Raw genomic sequence first — 17965 nt, 5'->3', positions numbered from 1 at the left:
TTTTCTTGGGTCTTCCTCATTGAGGTACTCATTTTAGAACGCGTCATGCATGTGCCTTGTCATGAGGATGATGGTTTTAGCTTCATTCGCCTCTCTCTTAGCTCTATTTGCTTTAAAAGCAGTAGCTTGTTGATGAGTAAGCACGTCTTGATTTGGCTCTTGGATCGTACTCAGGATCCTATCAGCCTTAAGATGCTGGCGCACATCATGGACCCACTTGTGGTATCCTGGGCTTGTTGTCTCTAGTAGAGCGAACCTCAACTTGATCAGGTTACTCATCCTGAAAAACAACAAGAAAATAGGGTTAGTTTCGGAGCGAAAAAGGGCTACCACGAAAAACTATAAAATTTCTGAGCGTAGTCGCTTCTAAGAAATTAGGGATTTTCTGAGCGTAGTCGCTTCCAAGAAAGTCCGATTCCAAGAGGGGTTTTGGATTAGATCGAAACAACGATGTGTGTGGTCGATTGTTCTTCTCAACAAACTCTAAGTTTGGAGGACTCTACAAGCTCCAAGCTTGGAGCAAGCATGAACCCCCACAGTTCGGCCGTCTCCCCTATGAAGAAGAAAGGGGGGTAGGAGAAGGGATGTTGGAAGTCCCCGATAAAAGAAGAGAAAAATAATAAAAACGGGAACTTTTAGAAAAGTTTACTTTGAAAAATTGCCGGAAATTTTGACCGGAAAAAAGTGGCCGGAAAAAGGTTGACCGGCGTTGACTGGTCATTGACCAGAGGGCTGACCGGTGTTGACAGCAGGTGCTGACGTGGCAATTGACTGGAGGCTGACGTGGCTCGGGTTGGACCTGATCTGATTTGGGCCGAGAGCAGGGACTGTGGGCCTGAGGTCTGCTTCTGGGCCTTGGGCTGATCTGCTTCTGCCTCCTTTTTTTTTTTTTCCTTTCTTTCTGCCGATTCGGCTGAAGTCTATTCTAGTGGCCGGTTCAGGTAACTTCAGGCTGGTTCCGGGAGTGAAGTTTCCGGTTCCGGGTTCTTGGAACAATGGTGCTGCTGCTGGTGGAAGATGGCAGCAGGAGGCTGGAAGGAAGGCTTTGAACTGGGCAGAGGGACTTTCGTTACTTCTGGTGGTCGATTCGGTGGGTTTCCAACCGGTTCTTGGGGTGGGGCCGCCTGTTCTGGATTCCTGGAGTTGAGATCTTCAAAGTGGGCGGCGGTGGTTTCTGGGATTTGAAGGCTACGAATTTAGGGTTTCAGGGTTAGGGCTTCGTGCTGATAACGTGTTGTAGAGAAACTGAATTTGAGAGAAATTTGCTGTGTATTCTCATTGATAATAGGGGTCTCTTTATATAGAGGATTACAATGCATAGAATCTCAATCATACAAGGAAAATAATCGTACATTGAATAGGAATCTAGATCCTTCTAATTTAATCCTATTACCACTAGAGCACGTAACCTAGAGTTTGGGCCAAACACAAATTAGGGTTTACTTGAACAAGAATTTGGTTATCTTCATGTTTTCTTTTGGGTGTTTCTATTTGAACCTAACAAATTTCTTAGTAGACCCAGCAGTTAAAAATTTGTCCTTTGTTTTCCAATTTTTCCCTCGTTATAGTACACCCAGCATACACAAACCCACAAGCATAGCGGTTGCTATTGTTTACCAACGACGACCTGGAACAAAAGAAACCACCGAGATGTTATCATTTAGAGTTTGCTCAGGTTGAAAAAGAGTGTTGTTTTATTGCGTTGTCATGAAGATGACCTGCCGGAAGCAGCAACACAGGAATTTGCAAAGAAAATAGATGTTCATGCACCAAAGATCATAGTTGACCACACTGTCTATCTTCCACTTGCGCCACCCATTATAATCCTCATGTTAATTCTTGTTCTGGAGGTTGTTGCATAATGAGAAGAATTGTTTTGTGTTTTTCCCCAAGTTATGAGTCCGTAGCGTGGTCTTTGACCAAAGGATTCATAGTTCAGTTGTTTATTTATGTTGTTCTCTGAATAACTTTTACTTGTGGTAAATAGTTTAGCTATCATTTTCTTTGGGTCAATACGGTCTGGGCAGCCTAAAGAGCCTTGGAGATGCTCAGCTAGCTACTATATTTGATGGGTTTATTTAAACAAGGTTGCTGGGTTTATTTAAACAAGGGTAAAGCAGGAAATATAGAATAATATTTAGAATGCTGGATATATTTAGATATTTGCTGGATACATTTAGAAAGATCATTTCTTTTCTGTTGTTTGACACTTGTTCAGAAGGGCTGTTTGTAGGTTTCCAATTTGGGCCGATTTTGGATCCAGAATTGGACTTGTGCTTTTTCGGCCAAGATTCGAATTATTTGCAGCTTGGATTTGCATTGAATTACTTTTCTAGGCTCAAAACCTAGCTCATGGTTCTTGTTTCTTCATGATTTCATTGGCATGCGTGTTTGGCACAATCTTGTAGTAAAGAGTTCTTTTCTATATAAAAAGATTACTGGGACACGTTCGCTCGAGAAAATACCACTAGTTTTTTCATTTTCAAAAATGAAAACAATAGAAAATTGTGTTCGGTAAACTTCAAAAAAAAAAAAAACTATTTTTAAAAATACTAAAAGTACAAAGTTGAAAATAGTAGTTCTATATTACACTAATAATTTGAAATTCTCATAATGAAGTTTTTGATATTTTCTTTAAATAATCTGTTTTCGCTCCCATACTTTCAACAAATAAAAGTTATCCACCACCTTCAATACTGTCAATTCAAATAAGGAAATATGTCCGGATCCATGTGCGGGATTTGGAATATCAATGGCGGATGCAGGATGAGAAGTTGGGGTGGGCAAATCTAACACTTAAAGAATTAGATTTTTGAAGAAATTTTTATTAGTAGATAATGTTACAACTAAAGAAAGAAGAAAGAAGAAAATGAGGAAAGAAAAAATAATAAATAACAGGCAATGCAAGGTTGGATTTGCCTTTAAGAGCAAATGCACCAACATACTGATTGGCTGATCAATTAGGAGAGAGAGTCAAATTGAGTAATGCAACAGGAAATGATTGCCCGACCAATCTGTAGGGACCACGTGGGCGCTGCTTGCTCGGGCTATTGGGTGACCAATTTTTGCCCACTGAATTGCCCGACTTTGGATGGTGGGCTCCACACAAGCAACACATGTTTTGCAATGGTTATTTAATTTCAGACGTTGGATCTCAATCCAATAGTTGTAATTAAATACCAACAGTAATTCATTTTTATTCAGTTTTTCACACAAAAAAATAATTCGGAAGATAAAAAAAAAATCTGAAATATATTTCTAAAAATTCTATGAATACCCATTCTCTCATCTTAATTTCTCATACCAAAATTTTCAAATATTTTATCTCTCCATCTTCTCATTATTAATTAATTAAATTATAAGTTTAACATTATTTTGAATTAATGAATTATTCAAATTTGAAGTGTGAATAGTGAATCGACTGGCAAATTGTCTTTTATTGGTGTATTATGCAAGTTGGAGGCAATTGCCAATTTAGCATGAATAGTGGATTAGTAGTACCAATTTGGTTGGCAAATCAGCAATTACCTTTGGTTCATGGGTGCATTTGCTCTAAGGCGGAGAAATTTTAAAGATATACTTATAGAAATGTTGTAACTAGAGGGAGGGGGAGAGGAAGATAGAGAGGGGGGGGGGGGGGGGGGGGGGTGGAGAGAGAGAGAGAGAATGAGAGATGCAAGATCTGCATTCAGTGGGATTGTGGGATTCGAACCAAGTAAAGCCTGATGACAAAGGCAAAACAGAACATTTTGCCAATTGAACCAAACCTACATTTGTGGAAACTAGCACTTATAGGTAGCTAAAATATTTTAAGGATTTTGGGTTGGGGTTTAGCTCAACCAGCCTCTCAAGTGGATCCACCCCTAATTTGGACAAAACTCACCAACCGTCAGGCTTGTATTGGAGCTCATCTGCTAACCCACAGATAAGATGCATGCATGTATGCAAACTCCATTGAAAACCTTTAATGCGTTGCATCTCCTTTTTTAGTATCGATCTTTCATTTCCGACACAATCGTTCTCAAGATCTTTTTGCTCTATATGGATGAATTGCTTGTACTGAAAATAATAGAAATTGTGAAGAATGAGAAACATAGAAAAAGAATTTAGAGAGTTGTATGATTAATTGTGATCCAGGTATTGAGTAATAGACAACTATTGCAATATGACATGATTAATTGTGGTTTGAGAATCATGAATAACATTTCTCATTTTTTTCTGAATCTACTTCATGTAATCTAAGAAGATTCAAATGCAAAGGAAGAGATGGTTTGGGTTTTAAAATTGAAAAGAGAATGAAATATGGGTTATATACATTGGTGTGGGAGTGGTAAAATATTTTAGACCTTCAATTATGGCAAATAACCTACTCACCAATATGGCAACAATTCTGCCCATTAAAGCTATAATAATTGCAGTTATGAAGTGCGGTAATAATTGTAGGTCATTAGTATGCAATAATATAATTGCAGCTATAAATACGGCAATAATTACAGTTATAACTGCAGAAATAATTGCAACTATAAGTACAATAGTAATTGCGACTTGCTGCTCAAGTGGTCTTGCACCTATAAATAGGGAGTTGGACGGCTAGGTAATACATCTAATTTTGATCCATTCTACTACACTCGACTAAGAAAGTTACTAACTTAGGCATTAAAGAGTTTTCTGCAGGTACCCCTGTAACACCCCAACTCGGACTAATAGAAAATAAATCCGGATTTCTAAAGGGAATATAGAACATGAAAATGCGAATTGGAGTCAATTCTTCACTTTATCTCAACACAGAAATTTGTATGAAGAACCATTAGTTTTACCTTGATTTGGGAAGATCCAATCGTTGGATTTTCATAAAATTTGAACACAGTTTAGAAAACACAATACTGAGCAACTTTCATGAATAAGTCAGGATAACCTGAGTACCAAAAGATGGAGCGTTTAGCCGTCAAAGTCAGCTAACGAGCAGAGTTCCATGAAATTTAGGCTTGGCAATCTGGGCGACGTCAAAAAATGGCCAAAGTCAGAAGGCCGATACGGTTTTGGGTGAGAGGTGTCGCGTTCCGTAAACCCCATCGTCACCTCCATCCCTCCCCCTACAAAAAGCAAAGAAGAGGGTTCGAACAACAAAAGCTAGATCCTCTCCATCCAGAGAGAGCTCCCCCGAGATCTCTAGAAAGAGTCTTAAATACCTCTTCTAGAGAGGGGAGAGAGAGAATGCTCCCAAGGGTTCCAGACACCGACAGAGAGATGGAGGCGGTGAGTTGTTTTTTTTTTCTTTCTTGTTCTAGAACTTATTATCTTTTTCTCCATCCCCCCTAAAGAGTCTAGAACCTTCCCCTTTTCTCCAGATTTCATTATTTGCTTCCTTCTTTATCTTCGTCCATTTGTCATCTATATTTGCTATGTGTCAACATGTACATTTGCTATGTGTTAGCAGAAAATTAATAGGCTTAGAAACCTAATCATAAAGCATATACGAAGATAGAATTCAATTCGAATTCCAAATCAATAGTAGTCAATTATTAACTAAAAAAAAAAAAAACTAACTCAAACATTTACTTTTATTTGTTTTTTTAGATATCGGGTATTACAAACTCCCCCCGTTTAAAAATTTCGTCCTCAAAATTTATAGTAGCAGTTGATCAATAATCGCCTCAAAACATCAATTCCATATTATCTCAAAAGAATGCATCTTACCACACGTAATGTGGCATGTATATCCCACTTTAGATGAGGTACAACAGCCGTTAATATTGAGATTATCTACATATCAAACCCATCTTCCTTTAAACAATTATACTATTGGAGCTAAGGTTGACCAAATTTATTGACCCTTCATTTTATTGTAACTCTCACAACTGCCATTTTCTTTTAAATTGTTTTTGAGTTTATGAATGTACTGAAGCAAAAAAATTCTTTCGATTCCAATCCGCACCAATTTATCAATCCATTCCCAGATACGAACATACTTGCCAATTGAACAGACGATAGACAAATACGATCCAACATGCCATCAAGAGCTATGTTCTACTAATACAGCACCATCTCTATGGCGTTTTACTAAACCAATGAATTCAACTTGAATGCAATCACTCCTACAGAGTTGAATCCGCCAACAAATATATATCCCCAATAATAAGATATGGATTGTCTTTTCAATTGCATTACTCAATCTCTTCCTAAAACTGTGGAATCCAATACCAATACTTGAGCAAATTTGCTCAAATTTAACAGATTATTCCAGAGTTCGCAATTCAAATTGACCATACCTTGTCTTTGTACCATAAAGCCATAAACAGTTGACCGTACCTGGTCTTGCAATTCAAACCAACTATTGCCATCCATAGTCACAGATTCATTTTCATCATCAAATTCCTTTTTCTTTTTCTCCCGGTTAGAGCCCATTGCTCGCATTAAGGCCACCGAGCACATTCCGTACTAAGCGGATTCCGATTGGGTTTTGGGTCTTTCACCCTAGGGAAGCACAATCCCTACTTAATTATCCGCCCGAATCCACGAGTCCCACGGCCTCGTATGAAGAAATATACGATCAATGCAAGGACCAAATCCCACCGGCACCTCCAAGAAAATACCCAAGGGTAGGCAAACCAAGGAACACCGACAAGTGGTGCAAATACCATGAGGACAGCGGTCACAACACCAACAATTGCAACGCTCTGAAAACGGCAATAGAGACTTTGTATCGTGATGGCAAGTTGGAACAGTTCAAGGTACGACAGCCACCACCAGTGGTTGCCAATATCGAGCCCATAGGCTATATCAACACCATCGACGGCGGCGCTCGTATCACCAACATGTCTCATAGGGAAAGAAAGTGTATGCACGCGCCAACCACCCTAAAGAAGTCTGCAACATCTGCTATGAAAGGTCCGCTAAGCTGCCAAGATCTGGGTGGGAACGCATAACCTTCTCCGAAGAAGAAGAGCGTGGAGTACATCTCCTCCATGACGATCCATTCTTGATCGACGCCATGCTCGATAAATGGCCCGTGGGCTGAGTCCTCGTTGATAGCGGATCCCCTGTCAATGTCATCTTTAATGGCTGCTACAACCAACTCTAGCGGAATAGAAAGCTACTCCAGGATCACGAGCCGCTGCTCAGCTTTTCCGGCTACGTCATGCAACCACTGGGTTCCGACTACATGTGCCTAGCCATCGGCACTAGCCCATGCACAGCGGAGGTACATACAGAATTTATTGTGGTCGATTGCTTCAGTTTTTACAACGCCATCATCGGCCGACTAGCGCTCAACAAGCTCAAGTGCATCATCGTCGGATATATGCTTCTCATGAAGTTCCCTACACCCAACGACACAGGCTGTGTGAAAGGAAGCCAACAGCTAGTGCGGAAGTGCTACTCAACATTTGTGGCGCTGTCAACGCGCCGCCATGAGATCCTAACGGTGGGAAATCTGGTGCCGCTAACGAATGCAATTGAAGACCCTAGAGACAGCGAAGATAAGTATGTGAAAAAGTAGCCGGTCAACCCAGAAACGTCCTTACAAGTTATCAGCATCTCTGACGAACACCCTAAGCGGACGGTCCACATCGGCGCTGAGCTCTCCCCGGAGATAGCGGGGGAACTCAAGCAATTTCTGCGAGACAACGCTGCTGTATTCACATGGTCCTATGCCGACATGTCGGGCATCTCCCCTGAAATTATCACGCACAAGTTGAGCATCAAACAGTCTTTCTATCCGATCAAACAGAAGCGCAGGGCCTTTGACGAGGAAAGATATCGTGCAATAGGCGAAGAAGTAGCCAAGCTACAAGGCATTGGGTTCATCCGCCAGGTCAATTATCCCCAATGGATTTTCAACTTGATCATGGTACAGAAGCCTAGAGGGAAGTGGCGAATGTGTGTGGACTTCAAGGGTCTCAACAAGACATGCCCCAAGGATAGCTTCCTACTACCCTGCATTGATCAGCTGGTCAACGCAACAATGGGACACGAGCTACTTAGCATGATGGACCACCTTCTCCGGATACAATCAAATCAAGATGCACCCCGGCGACTGAGAACGCACCACTTTCACAACTGACAAAGGCCTATCCTACTACAATGTCATGCCTTTCGGATTGATAAACGTCGGAGCAACATACCAGCGGTTGATGAACACCATGTTAGCGAAACACCTTGGAGAAATAATAGAGGTGTACGTGGACGACATGCTAGTCAAAAGCATCAAGGCCAGCGGACACGTGGCAAACCTTCGCATCATATTCTCCATTCTCTTGGCCTACGGTATGCGCCTCAACCCCGAGAAATGTTTTTTGGTGTCACTGCGAGCAAATTTTTGGGTTACATCGTCAGCGAATGAGGCATAGAGGCTAAGCCTGACAAGGTGCAAGCCATCCTCAACATGAAATCCCTAATGTGGAAGGTGCACGTTCAGAGCCTCCAGGGCAAGCTCACCGCCCTCTCTCGCTTTATATCCAAACTCACCGACATGTGTCTCCCATTCTTCAAGGCTATGAAGAGGACCCACAAGAAAGAAATTGACTGGACCCTGGATTGTGAGGCGGTATTCCAGAGTCTGAAGGAGTACTTAGCGGCAGTCCCACTTCTTTCCATTCCTATACAAGGTGAGATACTCTATATATACCTAGCGGTATCCCCTTCAGCGGTAAGCTGTGCCATTGTATGGCGAGAGGGACAGGACGAACTCCCGGTATTCTATGCTGGCAGAGGTATGAACGGTGCTGAAACCAGATACACCCCATTAGAATAGCTCGCTCTTATACTCATCGTTGTCGCTAGAAGTCTCCGCCAGTACTTCCAAGCCCACATAATCCATGTCTTGACAAATCAACCGCTAAGACAGGTTATGCAGAACCCTGAGCATTCGGGATGCCTCAGCAAGTGGGCCATCTAGCTCAGCGAGTTCGACATTGAATACAAGCCACGAACTGCTATGAAAGGCCAGGCGGTAGCGGACTTCATTGCTGAGCTCATTGAACGTCAGGATGAACCCATCCTCAGGGCAGAAGAGGGCACCATGGAAATGACAACCGTTGGGGAACCAACACCTAAGCAACAGTCAGACTGGAACCTCCATGTAGACGGCTCCGCCTACACCAAGGCTTGTGGCGCTGGAGTTATCTTGATAGGACCAGGGGGACTGAACGTGGAATACGCACTGAAATTAACTTCACACCCTCAAACAACATGGCTGAGTATGAAGCACTCATTGTAGGCTTGCTCCTCGCCATCGACTCAAGCGCTGACAGCGTCAACATATTCAGCGACTCCCAGTTAGTCGTCAACCAAGTCAACAACAGCTTCCAAGACAAAGACAAACAGTTAGCGACATACTTGGGATACATCAAGACACTCCTCAGGAAATTCAAAAGTTTTTGTTTGGCCAAAGAATTTTGGAAATAGTTTGGGCTTGGGCCTAAGAATAGCATAACAATAGAGTCCAAAATTTACTCTGGACACCTAACAGACAAGTATGCTAGTAAACCTAGCCCAATAAGTTAGTCGACCTTTGATCCAAACATCTCCCTTGATCCAATATGGTCCTTGTAGCTTATAATGACATCTTTGCATAATTTTGAAATATACAGGTGCGTGCGTTAACGATTTCTGGTTTTACCTTATTCCTTACTTGTTGGTCGAATTCCTACTCGGCTTACTCGACACTTACTCGTCAACCATCTCACCGACTTTCAAAAGCATAATTTATTTACTCATATTTTTCAAACTCAAACAAAATTCCACCAAATTTACCCTGCCATTTTTCTATCTACATACAAGTTTGGTAAGGCCCAATTCTTATTTAGTCTTGCCAACATTTTTCATTTTGAGTTTTCTTTTATTTATTTGTTCAACTTTTATTTCCTCATCATATTAGTTTTTACACCCAATTTTTCTTATCACCTGCCTTTGCTGATCCAAACCCTTTTCTGCCCACACATTGAGCTTGCTTCTACCTATACAAAGCCCAAGTCTTTCCTTCTTTCCTTGTTCACGTCAGAGTTGGGCAGAGAGAAAAGTAATGTCGTTCAGCTCTTCCCTTCCACGTTATCACCATGCATATGGCAACTCCTCCAAGAACATCACTCCAGACCTTGAAAAGGGAGAGTCCCAAACTAGAGGTCGATGTCCACCCTTCTTTTCTCGCCCTTTTTCTCTCTTTGCTGGGCATAACAGTGCCTTTTCATGCCTCGAAACTCCTAGTTAGGGACCTCTGATCAAAAATCTTTCTTCAACAAAGTTGTTTGCCCATGTCTCTTCTATCTACCCTCCAAATTTCAGCTCCATCGGAGTCGATTTGAAACCTTTACACCCCTCAAAGCAGAAGCTATTCGGAAGCAAGCCTGTTCCGGATTTCTGCTTGAATTTCCTCTCTTGCTCTACCCGAATCCCTCACATCTTACTTGAGACTGATACAAACACTTGGTAAGATTCTGGAACCATCAAGTTCCCCTTTCTTTCTTCAATTTTTAGGCTCAGTACGTTCAAAACAACTACTCCACATATTGAGAAGTTTCTGTTGCACTCTGCATGTTTGAGATTGAGTTAATTTCTTGACCTGCAACTGGGCTCGATCCAATCAGCTCCCTCAGCTCTCTTTCCTGTTGAAATCCTTAAGAGAAACTCACCTTTTTGATTAGTCTTTGGTGAGTATCATCTTTTCCATAAAACTCTATATATTTTTGGTTATTATTATGAATCCTTGAAGATTATGAACTTGTCACTGCTGTTGTTGGTATCTTGCTGCCTTAATTTTGATTTCTCATCCATTCTAATGTCCAGGGATTCTACTAGGTCATGGCTACACCTTGAGTATTAGAATCGTATTTGGTTCAAAGGTTATTTGTTGTTTGTAGCTGTCCAAATATCATGTTTCAATGCATTATGTCATCCAGCTACAGCACCTGCCCATATAGTATTAGAAAGTAACCTGAGCTATAGATCATTAGGAGCATTAGACATGCCTCTTAAGTGTGTTGGGTTAGCTTCGACTGGCCATATTGGGTACCAAAAGAACTTTGAGCAAAAGAGCAACTTTCTGCAGTTTTTCACTTTTCGGTACATTCTGACCCAGTTGCATTTATTCCAAATCTGGTGCTAAATAGCTCGGAATTTTGGATCCATTTCTTCTAGAGAAATATAGTAGACACATAGATGAACATTTTGGATTTTGAATCACCTCAAAATAATTGTTTTAGAATTAGTTATGAATTTTTGAAAAAGGTGTACAGAAGCTGGTATTTCTGAAAAGAATCTGCACATTGTTTTACTTTAGCCTTTAAAACCTTTACTCTTTGTTTGGTTTCACTTGAAATTCAATAACCATTTCAATCTTACTGAGTTGGTTGTCAAGCCATCTTTCTTTCAAAATTTCTCAAGAATTTACCTTAAGTATTTTGAACAATTCCATGACCCTTGACAACTCCTTTAAAACTCTGTTTTTAGTTTTCAGCAACTTGTCTTTTAAAAAGTGTTCTTACCCCCTCTTCCTAACAACAAACTCCTTATTGGAACCCAAATAGTCTGGTTATTAGTTAGTAATTAGGTTAAGGGAAATGTTTTCTTCGGAGAGTATTGAGAGTGAATAGCTAGCCTAGTTTATCGTTATTAACGTCGCTTATTGATCTAGGCTCGATACTGTGGTGGAATCTTGTGAAGTTGGTGGTTGCTACAAGGTTGCATTGAGGCCAAGTGTTGCAAGAGAAAGCTCGAGTTCCAGGTAGGGGATGCCTTTAACTCTATTTATGCTTTTCTTGCACATACTATGTTTTATATGAGGCCTCTTGCATGTTTTGGAAATTATCTATTTTTACAACTTGAAATGGTTTGCGTGAATTGGATTGATGTGTTGGCAATTGATGGGGATGTAAGGAGAGTTCTGTTCCTCCTTGAGCCACCGGTGGTGGGCAATGTGCACCATGCCCTTGTTATTGAATACCCCCTTTTGTCTCTACCCTTGTGATTATTGAATTCCAGAAAGTGATTGGCTAGATGGACGGTTTTGATGGAATTGTGAAAGATGATCAATTGCTGTGGGATTGTAATTACGTGGTGACGATCACTTGGAATCGCAAAACGGTTTTTATTTATTACTTTTCTCAAAACGATAAATCATATTTTTAAACTTAGATATAGGGGCGGGCATGGGCAATGACTGGATGTAGGAGCCTAACCCCTACTTTATTTTGTTTTGCAGGCTATTGTTGTCAAAGCTTGGGTACGGAGGATAATCTTTGGAGGCCAAAATTTGTTTTGTTTCAAGTTTATTTTATTTGGCTTGTTCGATCTCGTAAAAAATTTTGTAACGTTATGTATGGTTCACTACACCAAAAACTGCATCACACGACTGTGAAAAAACGTCGTCTGATTTGAAGACTCACCGTCGTCTATCTCGATGTTGTCTGATGAAAAATTAGACGACGGTGAATTCACCGTTGTATGATACAAAGTCAGTCGACGTATATTTCTTAACACCGTTGTCCAAGAACTCGACAGATGCCGGACACACCCATGCGCAGTAGTTCACACAACAAAATTTGCTTTTATGCCGTTGTGGGTTTAATTTTCATACAACGGTTTTGTAGTTTACCTGTTGTTAATGCTTGGATCCGTGGGGATCTAATTAACGATAAGTAAAGAGAGAGAGAGAGAGTGACACGAGATGTATAGTGGTTCGTCTCCCGCCTTAGCGGGAAACTACGTCCACTTGAATGTTACACTAGTGTGTTGAGCCTTGCGGCCCAAGGGGATTACAAAAGATGTAATGGGATTATGTTGAATGGTGTTTAAGTGGGAGGAGGCATTTCTTTTATAGGTGAAGGAATGCTTCTCCTTTACATTTTCTTAGATGTGGGATGCAAAACTACTATTCTAGTCTAGAAAGCCTATTTGTGAGGGCATGTTGGCAAGGCCGGGAAGGTGGCTTCCCGGCGACGGATTTGCGACTTCCGGATACCGTAGCGTAGCTTGAACATAGGGCTACAAGATGCATGTCTCGGTTGGGCCTCACCATGGCTTGTGGGTGTCTCAAAGAGAGTGTTACTTATGCTTGGTGATGTAGTAAATATACTCCATATTGTTGGAGGTATGTACAAGTCCCCGAAGTCCCCAAGTAAGAGGAGCTTCTTGGTTGGGGAGTTATAACCACGATGTCATCAAGCATAAGTAACCGGGCGGCACGGAGCCCCTACAAGTCCCCGAACTCCGTAAGCAAGAAGGGACTCCCGAACCTGCAAAACAAAGACAAAAAACAGGCATATGTAGGATTCTCATTGCATTGGGCAACAAATGTGAGTTGCACTTATATGCGTTGGCATATACGAACGTACGGGGTGCATGATACATGTTAATGTATACACTCGAATGGCGCCGAGTACGATCGCTTATGACGTACAAACTCGAGAACGCGTATGGTCGTGTGAGCATATGGATTGCATATGATAAATGTAAGTTGTATGAGCGTTGCGGAGGTAAGCGTTTGTAATTCGTGAGTGTTGAATGCTTGAACGCTTGTGTTTGTTTGGTTGTCGCTCGTATTAATGGAACGTGAAAAGAATTCGATTTGTCACAAGCGACAAATGGTAGAAGAATTCAATGTTCCATTAACGTGTGGTGTGTCGAGTAGGCATGAGCGAAACACTCGGGGTTGCCGGGAAGGCGTGAGCGAAGCACTCGGGGTTGCCGGGAAGGCATGAGCGGGAAGCTCGTGGGTTGCCGGGAAGGCATGAGCCGAAGCTCGGGGGTACCGGGAAGGCATGAGCGGGAAGCTCGTGGGTTGCCGGGAAGGCATGAGCGGGAAGCTCGTGGGTTGCCGGGAAGGCATGAGCGGAAGCTCGGGGGTGCCGGGAAGGCATGAGCGGAAGCTCGTGGGTTGCCGGGAAGGCATGAGCGGGAAGCTCTGGGTTGCCGGGAAGGCATGAGCGGGAAGCTCGTGGGTTGCCGGGAAGGCATAAGCGGGAAGCTCGTGAGTTGCCGGGAAGGCATGAGTGGGAAGCTCGGGGGTGCAGGAAAGGCATGAGCGGAAGCTCGGGGGTGCTGGGAAGGCATGAGCGGAAACTCGGGGGTGCCGGGAAGGCATGAGCGGAAGCTCAAAAGTTGTCGGGAAGGCATGAGCGGAAGCTCAGGGTGCCGGGAAGGCATGAGCGGGAAGCTCGTGAGCGGAAGCTCCAGGGTTGCCGAGAAGGCATGAGCGGAAGCTCGGGAGTGCCGGGAAGGCATGAGCGGAAAGCTCGTGAGCGGAAGCTCAAGAGTTGCCGGGAAGGCATGAGCGGAAGCTCGGGGTGCCGGGAAGGCATGAGCGGGAAGCTCGTGAGCGGAAGCTCCAGGGTTGCCGAGAAGGCATGAGCGGTAAGCTAGGGAGCGGAAGCTCAAGAGTTGCCGGGAAGGCATGAGCGGAAGCTCGGGGTGCAAGGAAGGCATGAGCGGGAAGCTCGTGAGCGGAAGCTCCAGGGTTGCCGAGAAGGCATGAGCGGTAAGCTCGGGAGCGGAAGCTCCAGGGTGCCGCGAAGGCATGAGCGGTAAGCTCGTGAGCGGAAGCTCAAGAGTTGCCGGGAAGGCATGAGCGGAAGCTTGGGGTACCGGGAAGGCATGAGCGGTAAGCTCGGGATGCCGGGAAGGCATTAACGGGTAGCTCGTGAGCGGAAGCTCAAGAGTTGCCTGGAAGGCATGAGCGGGAGCTCGGGGTGCCGGGAAGGCATGAGCGGGAAGCTCGTGAGCGGAAAGCTCGTGAGCGGAAACTCAAGGGTTGCCGGGAAGGCAGTAACGGGTAGCTCGAAGGTGATGCCCTGAGGCATGAGCGTGACCGTTGCTAATTATGCTGGGCTGTATGTACAAGTCCCCGAAGTCCCCAGTCAAGGAGGGTGTCCTTGCGGGTTGATACCAAAGCGTAGCTTTGTGCCGTATATCAAGCATAATTAGTGCGAGTGCGTCGTCCATCTAGAATTGTTGGAGCGAACGCTTTTGCCCTTTTCAGGTGGGCCCCTGCTAGGCCCTGCGAGGAGTCCCCCACTCCTGGCTATAGACCTCCGGATGGTCGGAAAATTGTTTGATGAGGGGAGCTGCGCGGAGCAGAGGGTGTTGGGTAGCGAGCCCAATCTTAGATACCCAAGCGTCGAGGTTAACTGCCGGATCAATGGCTGCCGTGGGCTGTGTTAACTAGTCCCTAGCTGTTTTCTCGAAAGAGAAACTTGACTGCAATGCCGCGTAGCGGTCATTGTCATTATGAGGCGTTGCCTTACCGCCTGGCGGTTGGTCGTAGAACATAGACTCGTAAAGTTTGTGTCTGTATGAAAAATGATAAACACATAGAGCAAGTAATAATATTTTGTTTATGTCCCATGTTTATTTAATTGGGTTGCAATTAAATAGGAGCATGGCATATGTGTCTAGCATATATTTGTAATGTGGATGCTAATAATATTTTATATTTTTGTAGGCATGCTTAGAGATCGTTGAGATCGGTAAGTGAAGCATGGCATATCTAGCATGTGAGACCTAGAAAGTTTTGCCAAATCTACGAAATGTTGTAGGCATGCTTAAAAGTTTATGGAAGCATGTAAAGATATATCAAGTGTGATCTTCTATAAGCATGCTTAAAAGTAGTGAAAGCATGTAACGGCTCTAATTGCGAGAGCGTAAGAGATAAGACATAGTGACTTATCTTATGCTAAGTTGGAGGCTAGCGGAGTTGGCCGAACATGACGGTCCATTGCCTTGGTGGATAAAGTGCTCTGATAATGTATGTCAACTCGTAGTTGAGGTTGAATGCTCGATAGAAATAATTGAATTTCCTTAAAACAAGATATATGATTAATATGTGGATTTGTAAAATCAACATCAACAATTTGCATAGGTACTTTGATAAAATTTTAAACAAAGTGTATAAGTTGACATGTTTGTTTTAGAGAGATTTTGAATGCCAATAGAGAGACAAATTAAGGGCACATGTACTGAATACCAATTAGATGCTTTAGTGGTAGAGCATATAGAAAGCAATTATGCATGTGGTTGTGTGTTGCGTGTTCATAGAAGAACAATTGTTGCATGCTGTGGTAGTACGTAATGAATCATATATGGATTTGTTATGTATAGCTAGCAAATCAACCATGAAAGAACATGGACAGAGCATCGACACATATATGTAGCATGTACATGCTAGTTTCATGCTATTTGAGATAAATGAGTTTTGTGAAGGCATAGATGCATGGTATATATGTGTAGTCTTTAACATAAATATCTACACCCACAGTTATATAAATTGCTCTTAAGAAGAAGACAAAACTGAGAAAGATTAATCTAAATAATCAAGTGTAAAGGCATGTGTAAGGCTGTGAGATCACAGTATGCGTTAGATGGACAAGTGTGACATGCATTTGATGCGTGGCATCATAATTGGAGCATAACAGGCAATAAACCACGTTAAATATATTTGAGCTAAAGATACTACATGCAAGCATGCTTTATCCATATCCTGTTGTAAACGACAACCATTATAGATACTGAGCTTGGCTATCTACCGCGGCAATATTTAAAGGTTTGAAAAAACTTATCTGATTGCTGGGAGTATTATCGAACGCTCGGACCAGCTCGCTAGATGCTTTGAAGAGAATAAGTTGGGTGTTTGCATCATGCTTCGGGGTGTCCATAGCGGTTGTGATGGTATTGCCCAGAATGGAAGGTCGATTGTAGGTGCCTAGTGATCCCCAGATTTTCTTTTATGCTCGGAGCTGAATGAGGACTGAGTGTCCAGAGATGCTCAACGGAGGAAGTTGGGCGGTGGTAGCTGGATGGCAGCGGAGGATTATCCGACGAAGATGGCTAGCACTCAGCAGAGCTCAATCAGATCAGCGGTGTTGTGGTCAGCAGTGGTGTTTGTGAGTTGCCGATCGGGTTTAATGGATAACCGAAGGCGTCGTATATGACGCTGATCATGGGAGATTATTGAAGAAGCTTTGCAGCTAGACCGAAGAGGATGGGAGGGCCTCGGCGGAGATGCCCAGTGGCAGCGGTGCTTGGTCAGCGGTAATGTTGTGGTCAGCGGAGCTTGGTGCTCACTTGGAGCTTGGCGGAGACGGCGGAGACAGCGGAGACTCAACACTTGCCGCTGGCTCAGGTTAGCGGTGCCGCTGAAGCTGCTGGCACGTTGGTGTGCTAGTTGACGAGCTTGTCATTGACAGAGGGCGTAATATTGACGGAGCACATGTACCCCTGGGTCGCTGCCATGTTCGCTATCCGCTGACGAAGAAGGTTGGCGGTGCAAGGCCGCCGGACATTTGTGGAGCCCAAGCTTGGCCGTGGAGCACTCGACGGAGCTGGGCGAGCGGAGCCGCTGGTGCTAGCGGAGGTTTGCACAGTGCGTCAAGATGGCTGGTGAAGGATTGCTAGCGGTTTCCGGCTGGCGGAGGTTCTGCCGCTGGTGTATGCTAGCGGTGCTGTAGCTAGTTGAGGACTTGGTGTTCAGCGGAGAGTCGGCGGAGACTTGGACCTGACTGGAATTTTGCTCGATGATATTGTTGATGATCGTCAAATTGCAACGCTGCTGCCATCACCGAGTAGCTTGGGGTCAGCGGCGTACAATCTGGCGGTGTACAGTTGGCGGCTCCGTCGATGAAGCCTAGCGGAATAAGTTTGCCGCTGAGGGTGCTTTGTTGAAGAAGCTTGGCGGTGCTGGGTTGCCGCTGATGGTACTTGGCGGAGCCATTTGTAAAGGCTGACAACGATGAAGTAGCCAAAGTGGATCTGTGGGTGTCCTGAGTAGATTGACACCAAAATTTTTTTTTTTTTTGGTAGTTCAGCGTTAACTTTTTTGAGTTGGGCGTTGAGCAAAAGTTGATCAAGCCTTGATGGGCGTTGACGACCCCGCCGGGCGTTGACCGACCCCGCCGGGCGTTGACCAAGGGTTGACTTGGTAGATGGCACAAGTTGCCGCTAAGAATATCAATTATATAACTCAAAGAAAGAAATTATT

General features: G+C 43.5%; 1 long non-coding RNA gene across 1 annotated transcript; it reads left to right on the top strand.

The window, feature by feature from the left end:
* The first annotated feature begins 10021 nt into the window (after nt 1-10021).
* Nucleotides 10022-12505, top strand: LOC112182529. The gene is made up of 3 exons (XR_002929482.2): nt 10022-10646; nt 11630-11719; nt 12197-12505. It is a non-coding gene; the product is annotated as an uncharacterized LOC112182529 (long non-coding RNA).
* The last annotated feature ends 5460 nt before the right edge of the window (nt 12506-17965 follow it).

The sequence above is a fragment of the Rosa chinensis genome, chromosome 1 (genome assembly GCF_002994745.2).
Source record: "Rosa chinensis cultivar Old Blush chromosome 1, RchiOBHm-V2, whole genome shotgun sequence".
NCBI lineage: Eukaryota > Viridiplantae > Streptophyta > Magnoliopsida > Rosales > Rosaceae > Rosa > Rosa chinensis.
Note: the sequence above shows the minus strand (reverse complement) of the source record. Positions and strands in the feature narration are given on the sequence as shown.